Source organism: Muntiacus reevesi, chromosome 9 (assembly GCF_963930625.1).
Source record: "Muntiacus reevesi chromosome 9, mMunRee1.1, whole genome shotgun sequence".
Classification (NCBI taxonomy): domain Eukaryota; kingdom Metazoa; phylum Chordata; class Mammalia; order Artiodactyla; family Cervidae; genus Muntiacus; species Muntiacus reevesi.
In genome coordinates, this window is record NC_089257.1 from 60,893,523 (window position 1) to 60,918,233 (window position 24,711).

The window sequence follows — 24,711 nt, forward strand, 5'->3', positions numbered from 1 at the left end:
GGTGCATTTACCATCAGCTGTCCCTGAGTATGGGTTCTCTTTTTAAAAATCCAAATAATAATAGCAATAGCTACATTTATTGAGGGCTTAGTAGACGCTAAGTACTATTCTAAACTGTTCACATATATTATTTTTTAAATCTAAAAATATCTATGAAGATATTATTTCTATTTTACAGACTTAAAAAATGGAAGCTAGAAAAATGTCACCATTATAAATATTATAATATAAATATTATATATACTTTTCCTAGCAAGAAAGTTCCTTCTTCACCTTTCCCCATCCAAAATACCTGGGTGCTGATTACTGCTCTATTGGTCTGTGTCTAACCTTTGATCATGATCAAATCAAGATCTTCAATTATTTATGTTTAACATAAATATTTCCCATTCAATTATTTCTGTAACAACAGAAATCTAGAAAAAACTACCACTGAAGTACTATCAGTTACTAAAAACAAGTTCCAAAAGTAGAAGACAAAGGGTACTTTAACACTTTTTTCAGTTCTGTAAGCAAAGAGAACTACAGCCTTTCCTCCTGGTTGTCTTTTTAAAAGAATATTTCTGGAGGCTTCCTGATAAGAATTTGACACTATACATAAACACTAACCTAAGTCTAAAAGAATGTTCTCAAACTTCCATTCTTCTTCTCATTTCTGTCATTTCTATAATTATTTCAACCAATAATATTTCATGTAAAGAATATTTAGTCTAGGTAATAAGAACAGGGTTTATTAAGAATACCAGTAATTTTTTAAAAAGACTATTAGTACGGGTTGTTGTTTCGTGGCTAAGTTGTGTCCGACTCTTTTTGTGACTCCATGCGCTGTAGCCCACCAGGCTCCTCTATCAATGGGATTTCCCAGGCAAGAATACTGGAACGGGTTGCCATTTCCTTCTCCAGGGGATCTTCCCCACCCAGGGATAGAACCCGTGTCTCCTGCATTGCAGGCAGATTCTTTACCACTGAGCCACCAGGGAAGCACATTAGTAAGGGAAGGAAGAAATAAACATAAAACAATGATACTTGACTATTTTATTTGTCATGGAGGTAGTTTAGCTTAAAAAGAAAACTTAGTCTAAATATAACTTTAATTATAATTCCCTTTAATTCCCATATAAATTAAAATTGATCCAAAGAAAAAGAGAATCTAAAAACTTCCCTAATAAGTGACAGAATATTAACTTACAACCCAGGTAGGCATGACAAGAAATAGAGGTTCAGGACTAAGAGAGAGGACACTGCTCTAAAGAATATATTGATTACAAAAAAAGATTATAAAATCTTCAGAAATAAGAGTTCCTAAGTAGTCCATCCTTACCTGCTGGAGGAGGTGGGATGGAATGGGATTTAAATTTAAAGAATCAAAAAAGCCATCACAATATTGTAAAGTAATTATCCTCCAATTAAAATAAATTAATTAAAAAAAAAAAGATGAACATAAAAGTTGGCAGTAAAGAATTCCCAACTGAATTTCTGCAAAGGATAATACCTGCAGTTAGCAACCTTAGCCACTTGGCCTGACAACCATTATATTAAAAACTCCTATCCCAGAACAATGCTGCCTGCGTCAGAAACTGCATCATCCAGGGAGATTCTGGTAAAGAAACCGGAAGTTCCCAGACTACTGATTGTAAACCAGTTTCCTGAGCTATTTTCTCTTACAAGGGAATGGAAAGGAAAGGAAAGAGGACAAAAATGAAGTAAGAAGGGCTACCTCACAGTATAACTTCCTTATTGCAACTGACTTATCACAGTCCCCAAATACAAAGAAATTTCTCAAAAAAAAATCTTTACATCACAATACTTTTTCTCTAATCACCAAATTCCACTTTAAAATATGTGGTGAAACAAACAAACATACATGCACATATGCATGTGATGTTGCATATGCACGTAAGTAACAAAGTCAAGGGCCTTCTTCCGTCAGCTCCAGCTAAGAACATCACCAACAGAATCCCACAGTTTTGTAAAATCACTACCGCCTCCTGGATATTCACATGGAGATGTAATGAGACAGCTAGAAGCAGAAAGCTAGAACCCCAAAGAAAAACTTGGGGCTAGAGTTGTAGATTTGTGTCACCAACCTACTGATGGTCACTGAATTTAAAACAGCACATAAAGAGAAAACACCAAGGATCAAATCCTGGGGAAAAGAAACCTCGTTTCTGAACAACTGAGAAAGGATGTGAGAACTGATGAAGGAGATAAAGAAGATAAATCACAATAGAGAAAGGGCTGTCCTAGGGACCAACAAAGAAGAGATACTACTACTAAATGCTACAGAAAGGTAGACTAAAGGCTGAGAAATGGCCATATTCTAAGCAACATAGTAATCCAACACTAGACTGATAAAACAGTTCTGGTGTACAAAAATCCCATATTTCCAAGTCCCTGTCCATTGTGTAGTCCAATCATAAAATTGTGAAAATCCCCTCTGGTTAGATATTTAAGTAGAAACAGCTGTGTCTGAATGCTGACATAACATTAGATGTGGCTAGTTAATCAAATGTGTCTGGATTTTGAAAATATCCTGTTGATGACTTGGACATTTAGCCAACAATGAATATGTTTGTGTGTATTTATATATGTGTATATGTATTTTGCTAGATATATGACAAAGTCAAAATGCCAATATGAAGAACCATAATAGATAAACAAAAGGGTTACCAGGAGTTTGAGCCACTGGGATAAAGGGGCCTTGGTTGTTGTTCAGTCCCTAAGTTGTGTCCGACGTTTTGCAACCCCAGAGACTGCACTTCCCAGGTGACTCAGTGGAAAAAGAATCCGCCTGCAATGTAGGAGACACAGGCAGACACGAGTTTGATTTCCAGGTCGGGAAGATCCCCTGGAGAAGGGCATGGCAATTCGCTCCAGTATTCTTGCCTGAAAAATCTCGTGGACATCTGGAGGGCTACAGTTGATGGAGTCGCAAAGAGGTGGACACGACTGAAGTGATTTAGCATGCATGCACGCATGGACTGCAGCACACCAGGCTTCCCTGTCCTTCATCATCTCCTGGAGTTTGCTCAAACTCATGTCCACTGAGTTGGTGATGCCATCTAACTATCTCATCCTCTGTCGTCTAAGCATACTAAGCACAGCTGCATGCCAAAAATCCTAACCAAGGGCCTTAAATGTCACAACACATTGACTCACTTGACTCAGGATGCCTTTTCTTTGTTAGTTCTGAGCTCTAGTATTAAATCATTAGGTTACAATATACAGAGGCGCCCCCCAATTTTTTATTTTCACACTTCTCCCAGTATGTTATATAGTGTAAAGGGAAATGTGATTTGGTAATTAAACAACCCTAACCTGCAATTAATATATATATTGGAATAATACTTTCATTTCTTAGCCAGGTTTAATGATTCTATGATACATATATACACATACATGATATCATAACTATTTTTAAGATTTAGAAACTCAGGGCTTCCCTGGTGGCTCAGTGGTAAAGAATCCGCCTGCCAGTGCAGACAGAGGACATGGGTTCAATTCCTGGTCTGAGAAGATCCCACATGCTGTGGAGCAACTCAGCCCATGTGCCACAACTATTGAGCCCGTCATCTGCAACAGGAGAAGCCACTGTGATGAGAACCCGTGCACCTCAACAAAGAGTAGTCCCTGCTCTCCACAACTAGAGAAAAGCCCATGCATCAACGAAGGCCCAGTGCAGACAAAAATAAATAAATTTTTTTAAAAAGAGATTTTAAAACCTAAAAGCTTTAAGACCATTACACAGAATTTCTTCTGGATTAAAAAAACTGCAAAGAAGTGCCTAAGTGATGTGTCACAACATATTTGTTTATAATAAATAGCCTACTAGAAATCATATTTTCCTTTTATTGATTTTGGTGAGAAAAAAGCTAGCCTTTGGATACCACTCCAATGAGAAGCATTCTGAAAGAAGAAATGGGGATATCCCAGGCAAACCTTAATTCCTATTCTGTTTCCTCCAAGATATTAGATTTTTATCCCTTGGGTTTAGTTATGATGAGGAATTTGAGAGTCTGGATGGTTCTTAATAGTGGATGACCGAAATGAAGGGGAGGAAGTTAAGGAAATTTCACCTACATTGGAGAGTGGTCAAGCTTTTATTAGCATTCAAACAATGTTATCTACTAAATTTAGAATTCTCAAAAATTTCATTGTAACATACATCCTGTTTTAGTCATATTAAAATGCAGGAGAAAAATCACTTCAGTGAGTACAGTTACTAGACAAAGAATTCTGCAAAACAGGTTAACAATTAAGGTAATTCTTAGGCTCAACTCCTCATAAAATGATAATAAACATCAGTGCAAAAAACAGACTATCCCAGCATTGCTACAGTACTGTTGTTGTTCGGTCTCTAAGTTAGGTCCAACTCTTGGCAACCCCATGGACTGCAGCATGCCAGGTTTCCTTGTCCTTCACTATCTCCCGGAGCTTGCTCAGACTCATGTCCATTGAGTCAGTGATGTTTCTTAACCATCTCATCCTCTGTTGCCCCCTTCTCCTCCTGCCCTCAATCTTTCCCAGCATCTGGGTCTTTTCCAATGAGTCGGCTCTTCGCATCAGGTGGCCAAAGTGTTGTTACAGTACAGTCAATGAGAATTACATGTGATCTCAACGCCTTAGGTTCAAGGACTCCTCAGAAAAAACACAAGGTTCGCATTTTGGTTTTACAATGAAAAGGTATTTGAACTTGGGCAAGTTGCTTAACCTCGCTAAGAATCATTTGTAGAACAGTGATAATACTAATACCAAACTCACCACTTTGTTTTGAGAAGTAAAGCATAAAATGAGAAGCATTAAATAAGAAGCACTGCCTTGCGCATACTAAGCATTTAATTACTAGTAGCTATTAGGAAGAACTAGTGACATTATTAAGTGTCATTCAGGTATGACCAAAATCAAGTCCCTTATGATTATACAGTGGTGGTAACAAATAGATTCAATGCAATAGATCTGATAGACAGAGTCCCTGAAGAAATATGGACAGATGTTTGTAACACTGTACAGGAGGCAGTGATCAAAACCATCACCAAGAAAAGGAAATGCAAAAAGGCAACATGGCGGTCTGAGGAGGCCTTACAAATAGCTAAGAAGAGAAGAGAAGAGAAAGGTAAAGGAGAAAAGGAAAGATATACCATCTGAATGCACAGTTCCAGAGAAGAGCAAGGAGAGATAAGAAAGCCTTTTTGAGTGAACAATGTAACAAAATAGAGGAAAACAACAGAATGGCAAAGACTAGGGATCCCTTATAGAAAATTAGAGATACCAAGGGAACATTTCATGCAAAGATAGGTACAATAAAGGACAGAAATGGTATGGACTTGACAGAGCAGAAGATATTAAGAAGAGGTGGCAATAATACACAGAACAACTATACAAAAAAGATCTTAATGACTCGGATAACCATGATGGTATGATCACTCACCTAGAACCAGCTACTCTGGAGTGTGGAGTCAAGTGGGCTTTAGGAAACATCACTATGAACAAAGCTAGCGGAGGTGATGGAATTCCAGCTGAGCTATTTCAAACCCTAAAAGACGATGCTGTGAAAGTGCTGCACTCAATATGCCAGCAAATTAGGAAAACCTCAGCAGTGGCCACAGGACTGCAAAAATGTCAGTTTTCATTCCAATCGCAAGAAGGGCAATGCCAAAGAATGTTCAAACTACCATACAATTGCACTCATTTCAAATGCTAGCAAAGTAATGCTCAAAACCCTTCAAGCTGGACTTCAACAGTCTGTGAATCAAGAACTTGCAAAAATAAAAGCTGAATTTAGAAAAGGCAGAGGAACCAGAGATCAAATTGTCAACATCCATTAGATCATAGAAAAAGCTAGAGTATTTCAGAAAAACATCTACTTCTGCTTCATTGACTATGTTAAAGCCTTTGACTGTGTTCAGTTCAGTTCAATTCAGTTCAGTCACTTAGTCGTGTCTGACTCTTTGCGACCCCATGAATCGCAGCACGCCAGGCCTCCCTGTCCATCACCAACTCCCAGAGTTTACTCAAACTCATGTCCATTGAGTTGGTGATGCCATCCAACCATCTCATCCTCTGTTGTCCCCTTCTCCTCCTGCCTCCAATCATTCCAGCATTAGGGTCTTTTCCAATGAGTCAACTCTTTGCATGAGGTGGCCAAAGTATTTGAGTTTCAGCTTTAGCATCAGTCCTTCCAATGAACACCCAGGACTGATCTCCTTTAGGATGGACTGGTTGGATATTCTTGAAATCCAATGGACTCTCAAGTCTTCTTCAACATCACAGTTCAAAAGCATCAATTTTTCGGCACTCAGCTTTCTTCACCGTTCAACTCTCACATCCATACATGACTACTGGAAAAACCACAGCCCTGACTAGACAGACCTTTGTTGGCAAAGTGACTGTGTAGATCACAGCAAACTATAGAAAATCCTTAAAGAGATAAGAATACCAGACCATCTTACCTGTGTTCTGCAAAACCTGTATGCAGGTCAAGAAGCAGCAGTTAGATCTGGACATGGAACAATGGACTGGTTCAAAATTGGGCAAGGAGTATGTCAAGGCTGTATATTGTCAACCTTATTTAACTTATACTTAAGTTATATGCAGAAGTATATTAGCCGCTCAGTCATGTCCAACTCTTTGAAACCCCATGGACTGTAGCCCGTTAGGCTCCTCCATCCATGGGATTGTTCCAGGCAAGAATACTGGAGTGGGTTACCATTTCCTTCTCCAGGGGATCTCCCTGACCCAGGGATCAAACTCAGGTCTCCTGAATTGCAGGAGGATCCTTTACCGTCTGAGCCACTGGGAAATATGCAGAGTACACCACCCGAAATGTTGGGGTGGATGAATCACAACCTGGAATCAAGACTGCGGGGAGAAATATCAATAACCTCAGATATGCAAATGATACCACCCTAATGGCAGAAAGTGAAAAGGAACTAAAGAGCCTCTTGACGAAGGTGAAGGATGAGAATGAGAAAGTTGGCTTAAAATTCAATATTCAAAAAACTAAGATCTCAGTATCTGGTCCCATCATTTCATGGCAAACAAATGGGGAAATAATGGAAACAGCGACAGACTTTATTTTCTTGGGCTCCAAAATCACTGTGGATGGTGACTGCAGCTGTGAAATTAAAAGACACTTGCTGCTTGGAAGAAAAGCAATGACAAACCTAGGCAGCATATTAAAATGCAGACATTACTTTACCTACAAACATCCGCATAGACGAAGCTATCATTTTTCCAATAGTCATGTATGGATATGAGAGCTGGAGAATAAAAAAGGCTGAGCACTGCAAAACTGATGCCTTCAAACTTGGTGCTGAAGAAGACTTCTGAGAGTCCCTTGGACAGCAAGGAGATCAAACCAGTCAATTCTAAAGGAAATCAACCCTGAATATGCACTGGAAGGACTGATGTGGAAGCTGAAGCTCTAATACTTTGGCGACTGGTGCAAAGAGCCGACTCATTGGAAAAGACTCTTTGGATTGGACCCAATGGATGCTGGGAATGATTGAAGGCAGGAGGAGAACGGGACAACAGAGGATGAGATGGTTGGCTAGCATCACAGACTCAATGGACATGAGCTTGAACATGAGATGGTGAAGGACAGGGAAGCTTTGTGAGCTGCAGTCCATGGAGTTGCAAAGAGTTGGACACGACCGAGCAACTGAACAACAATCAGGAAGAACAAATATCAATTCTGAATTTTAGTGGCATGACTTCAAATTCAATAGAAAAGAAAAATAAAGACTAACATTATTCAGATAGCTTTTTAGCTCAGTAAAATCCATAGAAATGCATAGTTCAAAGCCTATGATGAAACTATAAACTTAACTTGCCAAGTCATACTATATAAAATTAATGACAATACTCAAGTTACCAAATTTCCTAAGTTGCTACAGGGTAAGAAAAAAAATCAGATTATAACCAAAATTTTTAATTCTGGCAAGTAAAATCAGTGATTTTTTTAAACAAAGTGAAATTATGTTGACTTTACTTGCCATTTAGTAAAAAGTCCAACATTTCCTCATCTCCTTTAAAATATCAAGAATGATTAAAGTAGTCTGTGTCCTGGATGTAAATTGGGTTTTTCATTTATCTATTTCTAAAAACTAAATAACCTGAAGCAAAGCACTTAATTTTAAAAGTACTCTAACATGAATATGAACAAGTCAGCTCAAGTTATTATATATTTTTCACAAGATAATAAATGAAGACATCTATAAGGATGTTTGCCTACAATACACAGTACCTAAAAGTATGCGACTCAGAACACAGTACTGACTTCAGCTGACTGTTAACTGAATCTTTACATCTCTGGACAGCAACATACACAGAACCAAAAGCAGTGAACAACCACCACCACTTCCCTCCCACCAAAAAAAAAGAAAAAACCAAAACACCAGTCATAAATCCTTTTGCCACCTATAATTTATAACTGGTCACGCTTAGAGTTGCTGAAAGAACTAAAAACTTTGGATCTAGACAAAAAAAAGAGTCTGAACATTATCTACCACTGTGCTTTTTTGTTAGCATACACATACAAAGCATGAAAAGTTTAGCAGAGCTGGCAATAAAACAATAATTAGTTCTATCAGAAAGACTCAAAAGCAGAAGCTACAGCTGACAGGATGACTCATGGAGAATTTTTCATGGTGTTATTAGTTTCAAACTTCTGGACCCTGCAATACAAACCACAGAATGACAAGGAACAAGGAGCTCAGCTCGGTGTAGATCCAAAAATGATTCACTAGAATGTAATGCAAGATCTCAAAAGTTAAAAAACTTTTTAAACATAGCTTAGTATACTGCCACTTTTACTGAAGAATTTCAAACACAAGACAGATGCTAAGTAAATGTCTCTTGTTTTTGTGGACATACTTTGACAAATCAAATAGTAAATTCTAAATTATTTTAATTCTCTGTCAGAGATATTATACATTTCATATTGGTTGTTTCTGAACTGGGAAAAGTAAGTCATAAGAGAAAATAACAGCTTATTAAACTTTCATCTCTTTATTGATAATCTGGAACATTATCACTTTTGTGAGTATTTCCTGTAAGGCTTCTAACTAAATTTCCTTTGAGTTCATGAGTATCACTACTAACTTACAGTGTCTTTTTAAGACTTCAAATTACTCAAAGAAAAAAAAAGTTAAAAAAAAAAACCCATCTGAAAAAAGTCTGAGACCTTCAAACTACTTAAGTATTCTCATACCATTCAACACCAATCAAAACATCAAACACATCAAACAAAAATCAGCAAGAAACTGAACTCTAAAGAATAATCTCAGGACTTAAAGGGTCAATGCATGATTTTCTTTAGACAGGGTTGCTGTGGGTCAATTGCAAAGTTGTCATGCCTGACTCTGTGCAACCCCATGGACTGCAGCATGCCAGGCTACTCTGTCCTTTGCTATCTTCTGGAGTTTGCCCAAACTCATGTCCATTGATTGAGTTGGTGATGCTATCTAATCATCTCATCCTCTGTCGGCCCCTTCTCCTGCCTTCAATCTTTCCCAGCATCAAGGTCTTTTCCAATGAGTTGGCTCTTTATATCAAGTGGTCAAAGTATTGGAGCTTCAGCCTCAGCATCAGTTCTTTCAATGAATATTCAGGGTTGATTTCCTTTAGGACTGACTGGTTTGATCTCCTTGCTGTCCAAGGGACTCTCAAAAGTCTTCTCCAGCACCACAATTCAAAAGCATCAATTCTTTGGCACTCAGCCTTCTTTATGGTCCAACTCTCACATTCACACATGACTACTGGGAAAGCCATAGCTTTGACTATATGGACCTTTGTCAGCAAAGTGATGTCTCTGTTCTTTAATATGCTGTCTAGGTTTGTCATAGCTTTCCTCCCAAGGAGCAAGCATCTTTTAATTTCACAGCTGCAGTCACCGTCCACAGTGATTTTGAAGCCCAAGAAAATAAAATCTGACACTGCTTCCAATTTTCCCCCTTATATTATAGATAGGAATTTAAATCTTAACCTTGTTTCACAATTCCCTCTTTCAGGATTTGTTTGTGACAATAGAAAAGAGAGAGAGAGAAAGGCCTCCTAACCTGGGATGGGCATGTTTCCCAACAAGTATTTACATCAACATGTACTAATATTAAATGCTCAAATTTTGTAAGCTGCAGTGACAATTATGCAAAATTTGTAGGAAGAAGCTTCTTTCTTCAAATTTGGCAAAAGATACAATTGTGCTTCTGGAAAAGTAGAAATCCTTAGTTGTTAGCTTTTTACCTTTTGCACTGAGGTGCCATTGAGATACTTTAACAATATAATAAAATATAAAATAGTATGTCAACATTTTTTCTATTACATAAAAAATTAAATTATTTTCTATTATATAAAAAAATTAAATTATTATATATCACTTAAAAATAGCATTGTATATAGCAAGGACTACCAATTAAACAAGAAAACAAATTATAATGGATTTCTCTTAAGTGTTCTTAAATATTTATCAAGTATCAACACAAGGACAGTAATAGGATTTCTTTTATTTCTAAAATCTTGGTGAAGGAAAGACCACCAGAGCTACATTAACTCCCAAACCACAGAATATTATTCTTGATCTCTGCCTACCTTTAGGTGTTGGCACATAGTATGTACTCATTCCTTGACTACGAGAAGCCTAATCACTGCCATAGCTATATTTAACCAAGTAATGCCCCAAAATCACAGGACAAGAAAATACAAGGAATAAGAAAATTATATATTTAGTTCCCACATATGATAAAAATGTTCACAATTTCCTTGATCTAAACCAACACAAGTCTATTTCTTTTGAGGAAATTAAAACCTTATACACTTTCTCGGAAGAACTTTAAGGGAGTAAGGATTGAGCATATTCTGTTTTCCACTTACAATTTTTAAAATTTATGTAAATAATGCATTATGGGTAAGGATTTTGATTACCTATCCTTATATTTAAGTCATATTCCTTAGCTGGTGAGATATTTCCATAAATTTATTCCATAAATTTTCTAAATGAAAATTTAGAAGCTATATGAATATAAGATATCGGTAAAGATAAGACTACAAAACAAACTGATGGACACCCAGTTTCATTACAATTAAATTTTCTATATAACATACCTTCCACATCCATAAAAATGTTTTATTTTCTTCTGAAGAAATTAATTCTCATTGAAAATATTTTTACTGGATATGCATATAATAATGCTCTGATGAAAATTTTGGTTTTAAAACTAGGGAGATTTCTCTTCAAATGCTTTGGTTTTGCAATCAAATAATAACAACTCAATTTCTCTTAGCTATCCATTTAAGTTTATCATAAAACCACACTTTCTGCTGCCAAACCTGAATACTCCAAACTTTCAAACTACTGCCAAAAAAAAAAAAAAACCCTCCAATTTTGTGGAGCAAAGTTGACAAAATTAGATATATGCATGCCCTTTCCCCCTTTCTTCTACAAAAGTTTTTCTTGACCTAAAACCAAGGAACTAGAGCAGAGGTATACGCATTAACAATGGCTCCATAATGCTTAATCTGAAAAGGTGGAGGGAAAGAGTATTTCAATTGTTTTGACCTTCTTACATTATCTCAGAATTGAGAACCAGTGCTTTATAAAGTTCAGTTCATTTTGAATCCACTGACATTCAGTTCTGTTTTCTGCCCTGTATGATAAAAATGTGACTTATTCTAACAAACTTAACACCTAAGACTAATGACGCTAATAATTTCTAAATAAATCTATGCTACTAAGAGTATTTTATAACATTCTCAAGATAATTCCTCTCTCACAAAGAGTTGAGGAATTAGATTATTTTCCCAAAATGTAAAGCTTCCTATTAAGCAATGATTCTCTATTTCTTAATATGAAAAAAATATCTTTTACTCTCAAAGAAACACATGTACACAATTTAAAAAGACAAAATAGAAACCAAAAATTCTCCCATAATCTCAATACCTAGAATTTTTATGAGTACGTCCCCTATCTTTTCTCAAGGTATAGACTACTGTATTTGTACACAGCATAAACACAGTGTATAAAAATTCTTTTTATAAAACTTAAAGCATACCAGACATATTATTTGGTCATTTTTTTAACTTAATAAAACATCAACATAATTTACATCATTACTATTTTTTTAACCAAAGCAATGGTTTTAAACTGTGCTGCATAAAATTCTAGGACTCTCAGGGGACAAAAATGGGTAGATGAAGACTCTGAGTTTCCCATACATCAGAGTTATTTAACTTCTATTTATTTTATATACTGAACTTACAAGTGAGATAAAGATTTGAAAAACAGGGCTCCAGATCATTCTTGATAACTGCAATGTGCTTTGTGATAGTTAATTAAGCTATTTAATTAACTTAACCATTCCCTTTTGTAAATATTTAGGCTAGCTCCAGTTTTACAGTATAATAAACAATGTTGTAACAAAATATCCTTGTAACTCAAGGTATGCACTCCCTGTTGATTTCTTCCTTAAGATGAAGTTATCTATAGTAAGGAATCCACATGGGAGTTTGGCTGGAAGTCAAGAGGAGTTTTGGTGTGTACAAGGTAAATAGAACACAGAAGACACAGCGGTCTCCTAGCTCAATCCTGTGAAATAATTTCTAACCTTTATGGAAACACACAGAAGCAAGAAGCTGAAGGAGCTGTTTTAGGAACAGACTTTGTAAGACAAAGGTCCAAGGTAACATTACTTTGGAGTCCAAGTGCCAAAGTGTGGCTCAAAATAGGTGAAAGAGACCGTTAAAAAAACTGTTAAAAGTAAAAATGGATGAAGCAGAGATATACATATGCCATTTCCTTCTCCAGGGGATCTTCCTGACCCAGGGATTGAACCCGGGTCTCCTGCATTGCAGGCGGATGCTTTAACCTCTGAGCCACCAGGGAAGACCTAACAGAAGTTAGAGGTATATTATCCACAAAGTGAATAAACGCCAAAAAGTTACACCAAACTCATATTTTCAAATAATTCTGTATTTATTAATTATAATACCATCATTACATTTGAAAGAAAAGTAAGCAAAGATATGGAAGATGCTTTAATTATATACACAGTACGGGAATTGTACTTAGTACACACAGAAATTCTCAGTTCTCCTGCATTAAACATGAAAACATTCCTTAAACTGGGAACCATGACAGTTGTTGTGGGTTAAATTGTGTCCTCCACAAAGATACACTGATGTTCTAACTCCTACTGCTTGTGAATGTGATCACACATTCTTGGTGTCATATCTAAGAAAGCTTTCCCTAACATAATAACAAAGTCCTACATTCTTCTCCTACATTTTCTCCTGAAAGTTTAATGATGTTCAATTTCACTTTTAGGTCTATGACATATTTTACAATAATTTTTGAACAAGGCAGGAGTATGGACAGAAATTTATTTCTTTGCATAGCGATATCCCAATGTTCCAGCACCATTTGTTGGAAAGACCACCCTTTTTCTAATGAATTGCCTTTATACTTTTGTTGAAAATCAGTTGTACCACAGAGGTGAAATGCCTTTCTTGTCATGTATCAGAGGATGAAAAGTCAAAGTGCTAGCTGCTCAGTCGTGTCAGACTCTTTGCAACCCCATGGACTGTAGCCTGCCAGGTTCCTCCGTCCATGGGCTTCTCCAAGCAAGAATATTGGAATAGGTAGCTATTCCCTTTTCCAGGTGATCTTCTGATCCAGGGATTGAACCTGGATCTCCAGCATTGCAGATGGGTTCTTTACTGTCTAAGCCACCAGGGAAGCCCATATCAGAGGATAATATCAACTTGACATCACTAGTAATATTACTAGTCATTACTTGGTCATTGGGATAAGACAGCATTTGTCAGATTTTGCCCTATAGTTTCTTTTTTTCCCCTTTCAATATTCTCTTCTTTAGAAGCAAGTCACTAAATCCAATCCCCTACTGGGGGTTGGGAAGATTAAGCTCCATCTCCTGAAGGAGACAGAATTCATGTATACCATTTGGAACTCTTCCCATAAGGAAAATTTGTATCTTCTCCTATACTTAATTTATGCAATCATTTCTATCAGCATGAATTCATGCATATTTATTTTATACTTCTGAGTTCTAATCAACACAACATTATTTTATTGCTCAAAAAAAGGATTCCAGCTTAAGCCATTGAGAGTTTTTTCAGGTTGGCATCTGTGTTCCCCACTGTTTTCCTTTTTTCAGCACTTCCTTTTTTCTGGCACTACAAAGTGCTCTAGGCTCATCTTATATCTTGCCTACTCCAGCCCCAGAATCAATCATTTCTCTAAGGAGCCTTTTATGGGACTGGTAATTAGAAACCAAGATCTGGGATCTAAATGTGCTTGCTGCTACTGGGGTGTCAATAGTTCTTGGCCCTATTAGCAGACAAAGCTAAGAAATTCATGTATACATATACACACATCTATAATGGTTTTTGTATTTATCCACCTGTATATTTATTAAGCTAAAGATGAGTTCACACTAATGTCTCTGATTCTAATCTGGTACCAAAGGGTTCACCTTTCCCCTTTGCTTAACTTCCCTGACAGTGAAAAATCCAACTCCCATCTATGTATGTGTGTGAGTTCATATATGTATGTATATACACACAGATACATGTCTTTTATATGTTCACATATGTGTTTTATATGTTATTTATATATTATATAATACATAGGTATATATACTTACATGTTTATGTATATAATTATATTGCTGAGATTTATAACATTCCAAACCACAATTTACCTAAATTGTAAACTTACTGGCATGGTATTCATAATATTCCCTTATTATGTAATTAATATTTAATAGATCTGTACTGATATCTCCTCTCTCATTCCCAAAGTCAGGTCTTCTCATCTTCATTCCTGATTAGTGATTTAACAACTTTACTGACTTAAGAATCAGTTTTTGCTTTCACTGATTTTCTCTATTTTTTTCTACTTCATTGACTCCCACTTTGATCTTTATTATTTTTTCCCTTCTGCTTGATTTAAATTTCCTCTTATTTTCCTAGTTTGTTAAAATTGAAGTTGAAAGCTCATTGACTTTAGCCCTTTCCTCTTTCCTAATAGGTGGCTTTTTAAAAAAAATAATTTATTTGGCTGCAATGAGTCTTCGTTGCAACACCCAGGGTCCTTGTTGGGTCAAGGGGGGTCTTTTGTTGTGGTCCTCAGAGGACTTCAGCAGTTGCGGCACATGAGCTCTCTAGCTGCGGCACGTGGGCTTAGTTGCTCCGCAGCATGTGGGATCTTAATTGCCCAACCAGAGATTGAACCTGCATCCCCTGCATTGAAGGTGGATTCTTAACCACTGTACCACCAACGAAGTCCTTCTGATAGTTCTTAAATTCTAATAATGTAATTTTTTAAGTAACGCTTTAGTGGCATTCCACAAATTCTGGTATGCTGTGCTTTCATTTTCATTCAGCACAAAATAATTTCCCATTTCCCTTCTGATTTCTTCTTTGACTCATGGGTTATTCAGAATTCTTCTGTTTAATTTCCAAGTATTTGAAGACTTTCCATACATCTTTTATTGATGTCCAACAATTTCACTGTGGTCAGAGAACGTACTTTAATGTAACTAAATCTTTTTAATTTATGCAAACTTATCTTGTGGTCCAGAATATGGTCTATCTTGGTGAATGTTCCATGGTGCAACTGCAGAGAATAAAAGCATATCATGCTGTTGGCTAGAATGTCTATAAATGCAATCAGATCAATTGGTCAACAGTGTTGCGTGTTTCATATCCTTGTTGACTTTCAGTCTACTGCTCTCAATTATTGAGAGATACTGAAGTCACTGCTATTGATTGTGGACTTGTCTATTTGTCATTTTTATATGTCAGTTTTGTTTCATGAATTTTAAAGCTCTGTTATTCGATGCACAGAAGTTTAGAGCTGCTGTTTTCTTTTTTATTGACTACTTTATCATTATGAAGTGACTTTCTTTATTCCTAACAATATTTTTGCTTGAAATCTACTTTGTCTGCTATTAACATATTCACACTAACTTTATTTTGATTGCTGTTAGCACAGTATATCTTTTCCTATCCTTTTACGTAAAAAAAAAATTATTTCAATTGGAGGCTAATTACTTTACAATATTGTAGTGGTTTTTGCCATACATTGACATGAATCAGGCCATGGGTGTACATGTGTTCCCCATTCTGAACTCCCCTCCCCATCCTTTTACTTTTAAATTTTGTGTATTTATTAAAGTATTTTTCTTATAGGCAGCATATAGTTGGGCTTTGCTGTTTTATCCAATCTGATAATTTTGGCCTTTTAATTGGGGTGTCTAGGCCATTTTCCTTTAATGTGATTACTGACATGGATAAGTTTAAGTCTATCATCATTGCTATTTGCTTTTCACTTGTCTCATTTGTTCTTTGTGTCCGCTTTTTCCACTTTCTTTTGGATTAAAGTATTTTAATCAATTAATCGATTGTTTTTTTTCCAGTTTCATGGAAAAATAAAAGACACACATCACTGTGTAAGTTTAAGGTGCACAGTATGATGACTTAATGTGCACACAGTGTGAAACGATCACAACAGGTTCAGCTAACATACATCTTCTCATAGAGATACAATAAAAAGGAAAGAAGAAAAAAGGAAAAAGAATTTTCTCTTTGTGATGAGAACTCTTTAGAATTTACACTCTTAACAACTTCCTATGTTATATAGCAGTGTTAGCTATAGTCAGTGTTGCAGCTGACTGATTCTTAAAACAATTTTAATATTCTGTTAACTTGTCTGACTTACTCACTAAACCTTAAATTATCTAAAGGTAAAGAACATGTTCTATCTGACTTTGTATTTCAATTAACTAGTAGAGTGCTGAGCATATACTTGACAATACATGTTTACTAAAGGCATTTATTCATTTAAAATTTTTTATGTAGGATTATAGAGGATATAAGTGATTCCCAATCCAGAAACCACCATTTTATTTTACTACTATTTTATCTATCACTTTCCCCAGAGCACAGCTGGCTCAGAGAAAAATGACTCCATCTACAGCAAAAGAAATGAGCCTTCTTGGCCTAATGGTAATTCCATTCTTGGGTATGTGATTAATTCAGAAAAAGACTGAAGAATAGAAAAAAAAGTTTGCTGGATGCATCTCTTACTCTTGAAACACATGAAATTTCTCCTCTTCCACTAGAGGTGAATGAGGGAGCAAGCAGCCCTGACAGCTAGTTAGCATCCAATCTTAACAACTAGTTTAAGATGAAGATGACAATGAGAGCAAAAGAGGAAAAACAGAAAGAACCCAGGCCACTCACAGAGTTAAGCTACTAAGTCAAAAATCCCTCAACCCTACCAACAGACTTTTTGTGTGAGCCAGGAAATCTCTTTACTGTCTTTACACCTTAAGTCGGTTTGACTTAGTTTCCTGTTTTGGGCAGCCAAATGCATACTAAGTTACATGAATAGCAAACTGTGCCACACACTGTTCTAGACACTGGAGGCTACATCAGTGAACAGATAAGGCCTCTGCTCTCAAGAAGCTTACATTCTACAGGAATACAACAGTTCAAACAGATAACGGTACCAAATAATTTCAGACAGTGTTAAGTGCTATGAGAAAAATAAAAGAGATGTAACTGGGACTAAATGGGTTAAGTTGGTTTACTCAAAGAAGACATCTAAGGCAGTTGAGTTGAGATGTAAATGAGGTAAAGAAGCTACTATGAGAAAATCTGGAGCCAGAGGGTTATGGGAAAAGGGAACAATCAGTACGAAGGTCACAAGGGAGAAGAAGTTCAGTGTTTTTAATGTGAGGTTCACTGTTGCTTGAGCATAGAGAACAGCCAAGAGAGCAGTACTTACAAGAGACCAACGGATGTAGACAGGAACCAGATAATGTAAGAATGCGAGCCATATCAACAAATTTAGATTTTACTCAAAGTACAATGGAAAACCACTATACGTTTTTGAGTCATCACCTAATTTGTTTTAAAGGAGTCTTCTGATGAATGAACTTTCACATTCCATGTATTTGAATACTAAAACAGTTACTTGCCTAGTAGTGCAGATGGTAAAGAATCTGCCTGCAATGCAGGAGACCCGGGTTCAGTCTCTGGGTTGGGAAGATTCCCTGGAGAAAGGTATGGCAACCCACTCCAGCATTCTTGCCTAGAGAATTCCATGGACAGACCATGGGATCACAAAGAGTCAGACATGACTGAGCAACTAACACACACAAGAAAGTTAAGTTCAGTCTATTTTATATAACAGTGCATTTTGCCCCAAATATCAATACTTAGGAAGCACTTAATATATGGAGAATACTACACAAAGCTTATAATGTTGATATAGTCTCTCCCACCAAGCATGAATTCTATATTATCTTGAAATTAAATTTTATTTAGGAAAAAGAATAAAATGAAGAAACTAGTAAAGAAACAGAGATACCTATTACATTGTCCTTTCTATCCTAAATTCTCTAGATAATATCTGAAACTCACAGATTTAATTTAAAAATTTTTTTTAAAGCATAGCATGACTGAGAGGCATCTGGTAAACTTATAACCAGAGTTCAGTCATTTAGTCTTTGCTCAGGCAAGTGTTTCAGCCCTGTTCTAACACAAGTATTTGGATTTTTCCAAGAGCTGATGTCAGGGCTTTTCACAGAGACAGAACAGCATTTACAGGCCAGAGAAGGAAAAAGGGTTTCCCCAGCAGTTATGCTCAATGTGGCCTTTGTACTGTTTCACTGCTAATGGCAGGAAGACCCTGCTAGATAAAGCTATTTCAGTTCCTGAAAAAAATTCTACCCTGGGGGGGTGAAGGAGAGTGAACGGAGGGAATCCAGTTTAGTTTTACATCAGTGCTCAAACCCAAATCTAAACAGGCTCAACATCAGAACAAAAATTTCTGAATGAGAAAAATTGTTGTGCAGAAGTTGTATGTTAAAGAGGAGATAAACTGGCTGGAAACAAGCATAAATTAAAGAGGTAAAGAACAACAAAGTAAGCTGGTCTGTATTTCCTGAGGCCAGATTCCCTAAAAAATATTTATTAGTTGAGGAACACTCAATACCTTCAGGTTCACTTGACAGTTGAAAACTATGCTAGGCAGACTGCTCCAAATATATGCCCTCCATTATGCATGATAAGAATAATCATTAACAATTGAAATCATGATAACATTAGCTAAAACTTACTTGAGTAGTAGTTTTACTTGAGTACTCACCATGCGCCAATCTCTGCATTAAGCATTTTATACATATATATTAGTGAATTGTATTCTAACAAAGATTCAAAAGATAAATATTATTTTTAGCTTCATTTTATAGTAGAAAAATGTGAGACTCAAAGAAGCTAAATAACTTATACGAGTCATATAACTAGTAGATGGAGGACTTCTGACTGAAAACCCTCATAGTCTCACTACAGCCCCTGCTCTCAACCTCTAGATTACTATCTTCCAACAAAACATTATCTTCCTTTTGTACAGGTTTTGTTTGTTTGTTTGTTTTTACAGTTAACTAAAAGTTTTCACATTAGTGAGCAGAAAACTAGATCTGGTATAACTACAAAATATTTAGCTAGAAAGGTATTTATACCATTTATTCCTTTTAGGCAAAGATAAGCTAATATAAACTGCTTACAAAAGAATTCCCAATCATACAGAATCTGTGTCCCCTAATCTCAAAGTCTGGTTGAGAATTCGTTAATATCTACTTGCCAAGATGGCAATTTGCCAGAGTTTCATCTAAAGAAAAATCTGTTTCCACCTAAACATGTTTCTTCATGGCAATGTTCTCAGAAACCTCTCATTCCTTCAATAAACATGCATTAAACTCCAGGTAAAGATGGAAAAGAAAAGCACTTTTACTGCACTAGGCTTCCTCAACACTAAAAGCAAAAATAAGAGGGGACAAATATTCATCTTCTCCATGAAAGAGTACATGAGTATAACCTTAAACCACTAACTACAAAACATACTTGCCATATCTATTAAATTCTTGATCCACACCAAGAAGGTCTTTAGTAGACCTGAACAGGAAACAGATCTCCCTAAACTTAGGGATCACAGTTGCAAACCCAGACCTGACTGTTCTAGAGCCTTGTTCTTAACTACTATGCTTTACAGGTATAAAAAGAATATTCAAAAATACATATTTTAAAATTCTGAAAAATACAGAATAATTTTAATCTGAAGATGGAAGGATACAATGCACACTATAAAAACAGACATAAATTAAAATAAAGGACCCTAACACATATACTGCAACTGGGTTTGCAACTCAGCTTCTCTGCTTACTATCTAATCTTAACCAAGTTCCTTAATCTTTCTGTGACTTAGCTTCTTTTGTTGCAGCAATTACTGGCATATGTTACATGCACAGTAAATGTTAGCTGTTATTAACTATTCCATTTTCCTGTTACCTACTCTTCTTTTTCTGTTAGTGTTCAGAAGGTTATGTGGCTCACAGCCAAGTTCTTCAAGTCACAGAGTTCTCTGCTATGTTCTGGCGGCAGTTATGAAAATTTAAGATTTTTAAATAAAGAGCTACACAAGCACCTAGACAAAAAAAAAAAAAATTAAGTTATGTATAAATGGGAAAGATCAAGTTATTAGCCTCAAGATTTCTCCACAATAAGACTCCCTATGCTAGAAGCTATGACTCCATTGTAAGAAGAGAAAGTATACAATGTCTAAGCTTCCTTTAAAAGTTATTATACATACTGGAAATAGAAATAAATCTTTAGAGAAATAAGGCAATAAAGCACCTATCAGCTCTTCTTGGGAGGAGGGGGGAAACACTAATTAAAGCAAAAATCCATCCAATAAAAAATAAAGAAAGAAAGAACTCAGGAATGCAGATGGCAACGTAGAAGAATTGAGGGTAAGCACCAAATGAATTAAAATGCAGAAATTAGTACATACCTGTAACAAAGGCCACCCCACAGCTATCCAATAGATGAGTTTCCTCAATGGGGAATGTCTTCATCTCACACTCTCATGTACTTTGGAACACAGTACTCATTTTTTTAAAGCATTTATTTGTTGATCTATCACCCACCTCACCCCTAACTTGCAAGAATATAAATTCTATGATGTAAGGATCTCTGGTTCACCTCTGTATCTCGGGACAGTACTAGGCACAGAGTAGGTGCTCAATAAATAACTGTTTAATGAAAGACAGCAGGCACTGTCAGATGGACTTCCTCTACCTTCTGGGCCCTAACCAACTGCCATCTGGACATGTCCGTTTAGATATCCCTCTGGCACCTCAAATTCAATAAATCTAAAACTGAATTCTTACTCTGCCTCTCAAAACCTGCTTCTCCATCTCAATAAATAGACCACCATCCACCTAGCTGATTCAGTCAGATATAGAAGTTGTTAACGACAACCTTCTTCCCCAGGGCCCAACATCCAATACACCAACTCTCTATCCATCCAATGATATATATATATTTTTTTAATCCAATGATATTTATTGAGCACTACCCGTGTATCAGGCACTGCTCTAGAGACTGAAGACACAAAATAAACGTCACTATCTTCAAGGAGTTAACATTCATCATCACATTCCAGTGATCTCACCTTTGATACATTATCTCCCATTTGTCTATTTCTGACCTTCACCATTGCTTAGCCATCTCATCTCAAACCTAGACTATTGCACTAGTGGCCTTGCCACTTCTACTCCTGCGCACATCCTTCATTTTCCCAAACAGCAGCCATATAATTTCAAAACACAAATCTTAGCATGTTCCTCCCTTGCTTAAACTCTTTCCCACTGCATCTAGGGGGGAAAAAAATCCAAACACCAAACATGATATGCAAGGCCTAAATATAAAACATAGCTCTTGTTACCTTTCTAATCTCAACTTTACCACCCTCTCCTGCTCATTCCCTATGCTCCAGTCACAGTGGCCTACCTTTGTTGCTTCATATGCATGCTTCCTACCAAAAGGACTATCTTGCATTCTGCTCTGAGTCACTCTCCCTACCCACCCAACTCCTGAGTATACTTCAGGCATCTGCTTAAAGGTTGCTACCTCAGAAAGGCCTTTCCTGACCTCAGTTTCCAATTTAAGTTAAGCTCCTCCTGTTATACTGTCTCCATAATTAACCTTGTTCTCTCTTTTTTAATAGTTTACCACATTCTAAAATTATTTATTTCCTGTTCAATGTTATTCTATATAATTAGACAGCTCCATAAGTACAGAGTAAATCCAGTACCTGGTTAGGTCCCCAAAATGTTCAGTAAATATTTGCTGAATGAATTATTAATTCAACCAAAGAATCAAGAAGAGAAATTCTAAGCAAGGTAAAAAGCATATGCTGATGTGTTTGGAGAAAATTCAAGTAGCTCAGTATGACTGAAGCATGGGGGTTAGGTGGGAAGAGAGTAAAGATGTCCGGAGAGACAAACAGTAGCCAGATCAAAGGGGGTCTATATATCATACAAAGGAATTTAAACTTCGGTTTCACCTTCTATAGGTATTGAGTATTTTAGACTATGAGACTCTCTGGAGAGGGTTTCAAAAGAGGTCTGCAACATTCTTCCTCCAAAGAACCACTGCTGAAGACAATGCAGGTACACTAATAGACTATAAGCCAGGCAGTAACATGATCCATTATGTACTTTAGAAATACTCCCTTGCAAATAACACGATGAATGGGCAGGAAAGATATGAAACTGGGGGCTGGAAAACTAATTAGAAAATAACAGTATTTCTAGATTAAAAAATGATGAAGAGTGCAATAACAAAGGCAATGAAGAATAGGGGCTAAACACCAAAAATAATACTATGTAAATAAGCATGGAAGTTTCAGCAAATTTAGGGAAAAAGGAGGGAAAGGAACTCCAAGGAGTCTGGCTTAGATAAAACATTTAATTGTGGCACTCACAATGGAGAGAAATTCAAGAGCAGGTTTGGGAAATAAGCAGTTTTATGTTAGCCAAGGTATCTGCAGGACATCATAGGGGATACGTGTCTTACACAGGACTGGTGTTCAGACAGGAGACTGATCTGGCAATTCCAGATCAGGATGACATCAGCATGAGAGCAGATATCATGGAAGTAGATGAGACTGCCCAAGAAATTAACTTATCATCTGTAAAATGTAAAAGTGGTTCAGTTCAGTTCAGTTGCTCAGTCGTGTCCGACTCTGCGACCCCATGAATCGCAGCACGCCAGGCCGCCCTGTCCATCACCAACTCCCAGAGTTCACTCAACTCATGTCCATCGAGTCGGTGATGCCATCCAGCCATCTCATCCTTTTTCGACCCCTTCTCCTCCTGCCCCCAATCCCTCCCAGCATCAGGGTCTTTTCCAATAAGTCAACTCTTCACATGAGGTGGCCAAAGTATTGGAGTTTCAGCTTCATCATCAGCTCTTCCAATGAACACCCAGGACTGATCTCCTTTAGGATGGACTGGTTGGATCTCCTTGCAGTCCAAGGGACTCTCAAGAGTCTTCTCCAACACCACAGTTCAAAAGCATCAATTTTTTGATGCTCAGCTTTCTTCACAGTCCAACTCTCACATCCATACATGACCACTGGAAAAACCACAGCCTTGACTAGACGGACCTAAGTGGTTAGAGAAATCTAAATCAAAATATACTGTTACATTAATATGATTTTAGTCATGACTATTGATTTTTATGGAATCAAAAAATCCATAAACTTGTGAAAAAATAATTTTAAAGGACACATTCTAATATTTTTAAATTCAAATTTATGTCACAATTACATAGCAGAAAAAATACTAAAACTGTCTAGCTATGATGTCCCTTGCAATGCCAGAATATTGGCAGTGATAGAATTCACCTGCTTAAAAGCCTATAGTATTGAAAAATACTCCAAAATCCTTTCTTCTTAAAAAATGTGACCTCTGCTACTTAAAAAAAAAAGTTTTATTTGTGCAAGTGTTATCAATTTCATTTCTCACATTCATTGAAAGTCTAACCTGATAAATGGCATCTATAAAATATCCTACAGCTAACATCATGCTTAAGGTGAAAAAAGGAAAACATTCCCCCTAAGATTAGGAACAGGACAGGGATGTTTCCTCTAATCACTTTTACTCAACACTGTACTATTCTAGCCAGTGTAGTACACCAAGAATAAATAAAAGTATCCAGGTTGGAAAGCAAGAAGTAAAACTGTCTTTATTCACACTATATGATGATCAATACAGAAAACTGTGAAATCAACAAAAAAGCTACCAGAACTAAATAATAAGCTTAGCAAGGCTATAGAATTCAAAATCAATAATTAATTGTATAACTGTAAATTGTACTAACAACGGAAATTAATATTGAAAAGACAATACCATTTATGATAGCATCAAAATATTAAATACATAGGGTATGTGTGCTGTGCGCTTAGTCATGTCCAACTCTTTGTGACCCCATGGACTATAACCCGGCAGGCTCCCCTGTCCATGAGATTTTCCAGGCAAGAATACTGGAGTGGGTTGCCACTTCCTCTTCTAGGGGATCGTCATGACCCAGGGATTGAACCTGCATCTCTTGCACCTCCTGCACTGGCAGGCATTTTCTTTACCACTAGCACCACCTTTGTCTCTCTGACAAAAGATATATAAGACCTGCAAATGGAAAACTAGAAAAATATGGCTGAGAAAAAGTAAGACCGAAATAGAGTGATATGTTGTATTCATGGACTGGAAAACTCAATATTGTTAAGATGTCATTTTAGCAACACTGATTCAACAAAAATCTACAGATTCAACAAAATCTACAGAT

General features: G+C 36.6%; 1 protein-coding gene across 2 annotated transcripts in view; it reads right to left on the bottom strand.

Annotated features, from left to right (window-relative positions):
• Nucleotides 1-24,711, bottom strand: part of ARHGEF12 (Rho guanine nucleotide exchange factor 12) — a 165,268-nt gene that overhangs the window by 95,940 nt on the left and 44,617 nt on the right. The window lies entirely within an intron of this gene.